At 46.0% G+C, this 3,796-nt stretch overlaps 1 pseudogene; it reads left to right on the top strand.

Annotated features, from left to right (window-relative positions):
- Positions 1-1,488, top strand: LOC127925774 (gap junction delta-2 protein-like; annotated as a pseudogene).
- Positions 1,489-3,796: the final 2,308 nt, after the last annotated feature.

Here is a 3,796-nt window from a genome sequence, read left to right on the forward strand (position 1 = left end):
AACACAGCATAGGCCTGCTGCTGTTTATTCTTCTGTTCCCCCAGGTTAAGAAATGGGAGACTGGTCCATTCTTGGCCGTTACCTAACTGAGGTGCAGAACCACTCCACGGTGATCGGCAAGATCTGGCTGACCATGCTGCTTATATTCCGCATCCTACTGGTGACCCTGGTAGGGGACGCGGTGTACAGCGATGAGCAGTCTAAGTTCACCTGCAACACCCTGCAGCCTGGTTGCAACAACGTCTGCTATGACACCTTCGCCCCTGTCTCACATCTGCGCTTCTGGCTCTTCCAGATCGTACTCGTCTCCACACCGTCCATCTACTACATTGTCTACGTGTTGCACAAGATTGCCAAGGATGATAAGTTAGGATGATAAGTTAGAGATTGAGAAGATCCAGGTGGTCGCCAAGCACCCTCCTGCATGTGAAAGGCTCAAACATGTAGGGGTGGAGGGTGGGGAAGCCGTGGGGGCCAGCAGCCCCTCCTTCAACTCCCACTATGAGGAGGAGTGGGGCGCCCGGGAAGGGGAGTGTGTGGAGCAAAGCCTGCTGGAGGAGGACTTGAGGGAGGTGGGGGAGGACCCCACCGAGCTGTCCAGCCAGGGGGGGTGAGAAGGTAATCCTTCTCACCCCCCCATCCACTGGATGTCATAAGGTGAATGCACCAATTTGTAAGTCGCTCTAGATAAGAGCGTCTGCTAAATGACTTAAATGTAAATGTAAATGTCTACATCATCCACGTGGTGCTACGCTCCATCATGGAGATAGCCTTCCTGGTGGGCCAGTACTACTTGTTTGGCTTTTAAGTGCCTCACCTGTTCCGCTGTGAGACCTACCCCTGTCCCAACCGGACTGACTGCTTCGTGTCTCGTGCCACGGAGAAGACCATCTTCCTCAACTTCATGTTCAGCATCAGCCTGGGATGCTTCATCCTGAACATTGTGGAGCTGCACTACCTGGGCTGGGTCTATATTTTCCATGTGTTGTGCTCGGCCTGCTCCACATGTTGCGAGCCAGAGAGGGACCCTGTGGAACGCGTGGACCTGTATCACAACCACAACCCTCTGCTGCTGCAGCTCAAACACTCCCTACGAGGCAGGGTGGTCCTGCAGACCCCCCCTCCGATGTCCCAGGAGAAGAGCAGTGGCATCTTGTCAACCCACACCCCTGCCATCTCCTTAGAGACGGACTCCACAGTAGAGTGCACCTCCAAGAGGAGCCCAGATGAGAAAGAACGCACTAAGGCCAAACTGGTCAACATGTCCAAAACAGGCAGAGGCAAGAAGTCCTGGCTGTGAACTATCAATCTGTCCTTTCCTTTAAATATTCTTCCTTTGCTTCCTCCTCTGATTGCATTTGTTCATCTGACGATTGATTTCATTTGTTTACAGTAAGACAGAGTACAAAAGTCATTTGAGTCTTTTGCAGTTAATCTTAAGAAATTCCCATAGCACACAAAAGAGGAGAACCTATAGTATGCAAAAGCATACAGACGACATGCTCACATTTCTGTGCACAGGGCCGGACCCAAGCCTTTTGGGGGCCCTTAGCGAGATTTAATTCAAATGTTTTGCCCGAGAAGTGGGGTGGCCCACTAACCAAATCCTGCTTAGGGTCCCCAAAAGGCTAGGGCTGGCCCTGTACAAACAGAAATGTGAGCACATACAGTCTGTGTGCTTTTGCATACTATGGGTTCTCCTCCTTTGCGTGCTATGGGAAAAATGTATGTTTAAAAGTTAATTTCCTGCAATTCTACACATTTTACCATAGGGAGTAGGGAAATGTTCCAGTTTTAAAGCAAGCTTTCTGCAATTCTACACATTTACTTTAGGGAGTAGGGAAATGTTACAGTTTTAAAGCAGGCTTTCTGCAATTCTACACATTTTACTTTAGGGAGTGGGGAAATGTTACAGTTTTAAAGCAAGCTTTCTGCAATTCTACACATTTTGTCAATACTTGACATGTTAATGATATCTGAATGAGAGGGCCCCCTGGATCAATGAGGTTCCCCCTGGAGGTCACGGTCCCTGGACACCTGCTCTGCATGCCCGGTCAGTATTTGGCCATGATTATTACATGTTTAGATAACTGGCTAGAATAACTTACTAATCAAAAAATTGTTAGCTGACATGGCTAATTGAATGACTTTCAGTGACTGATAGAAGAAGAGAAAATCTTCTGATGCACAGCCAAATTTCTAAATTGCACCTTGTGTATTCTACTACTCTAACTAAAAGAAAATGTGCTGCTTATGCCTGGAGTGTACAGGGGTACAAATGCAACCACCTTGGTAACTATTCATATAACATCTATAATATAACCAATGATATGGTTTCAAAAGGAAATAACACTTGCCACTATTACAACATATTCAGTGCATTTCGGAAAGTATTCAGACTCCTCAACTTTTCTCACATTTTGTTACGTTACAGCCTAATCCTAAAAGGATCCTTAACCTATTTTTTTCATCAATCTACACACAATACCCAATAATGACAAAGCAAAAACAGGTTAAGAAATTCCTGCAAATGTACAAAAAAACTCAAACTGAAATATCACATTTACATAAGACCATTTACTCAATACTTTGTTGTAGCAGCTTTGGCAGCGATGACAGCCTCAAGTCTTCTTGGGTATGACGCTACAAGCTTGGTAAACCTGTATTTGGGAGTTTCTCACATTCTTCTCTGCAGATCCTCTCAAGCTCTGTCAGGTTGGATGGGGAGTATCGCTGCACAGCTATTTTCAGGTCTCTCCAGAGATGTTTGATTGGGTTGGGTGGCTGGGCCACTCAAGCACATTCAGAGACTTGTCCCGAAGCCACTTCTGCATTGTCTTGACTGTGTGCTTAGGGGCGTTGTCCTATTGGAAGGTGAACCTTCGCCCCAGTCCAAGGTCCTGAGTGCTCTGTAGCAGGTTTTCATCAAGGCTCTTTCCCTCGATCCTGACTAGTCTCCCAGTCCCTGACGCTGAAAAACATGCCCACAGCATGTTGCAGCAACCACCATGCTTCACCGTAGGGATGGTGCCAGGTTTCCTCCAGATGTGACGCTTAGCTTTCAGGCCAAAGAGTTCAATCTTGATTTCAACAGACCAGATTATCTTGTTTCTCATGAGTCCTTTAGGTTCCTTTCGGCAAACTCCAAGCGGGCTGGCATGTGTCTTTTACTGAGGAGTGGCTTCCTTCTGGCCACTCTACAATAAAGGCCTGATTGGTGGAGTGCTGCAGTGATGATTGTCTTTCCACAGAAGAACTCTGGAGCTCTGTCAAAGTGACCATCGGGTTCTTGGTCACCCCCCTGACCAAGACCGGTCTCCCCCGATTGCTAATTTTGGCAGCCTAAGAATAGTCTTGGTGGTTCCAAACTTCATATCTCAGAGTTCTAGGGACAATTCCTTCGACCTCATGGCTTGGTTTTTACTCTGACATGCATTGTCAACTGTGGGACCTTATATAGACAGGTGTGTGCCTTTCCAAATCATGTCCAATCAATTGAATTTAACACAGGTGGACTCCAATCAAGTTGTAGAAACATTTCAAGGATGATCAATGGAAACCGGATGCACCTGAGCTCATTTTCAAGTCTCACAGGAAAGGGTCTGAATACTTCTATAAATAATGTATTTCTGTATTGTGTGTAGATTGATGAGGAAAACATTTAATTTAATCCACATAAGGCTGTGACGAAACAAAATGTGGAAGAAGTCAAGGGGTCTGAATACTTTCCCGAATGCACTGTACAATAAACAAATTATTTTGACCATTTATCAAGCTATTATTATTAAAGTTTTTG

Source organism: Oncorhynchus keta, unplaced genomic scaffold (assembly GCF_023373465.1).
Source record: "Oncorhynchus keta strain PuntledgeMale-10-30-2019 unplaced genomic scaffold, Oket_V2 Un_contig_6244_pilon_pilon, whole genome shotgun sequence".
Lineage (NCBI taxonomy): Eukaryota > Metazoa > Chordata > Actinopteri > Salmoniformes > Salmonidae > Oncorhynchus > Oncorhynchus keta.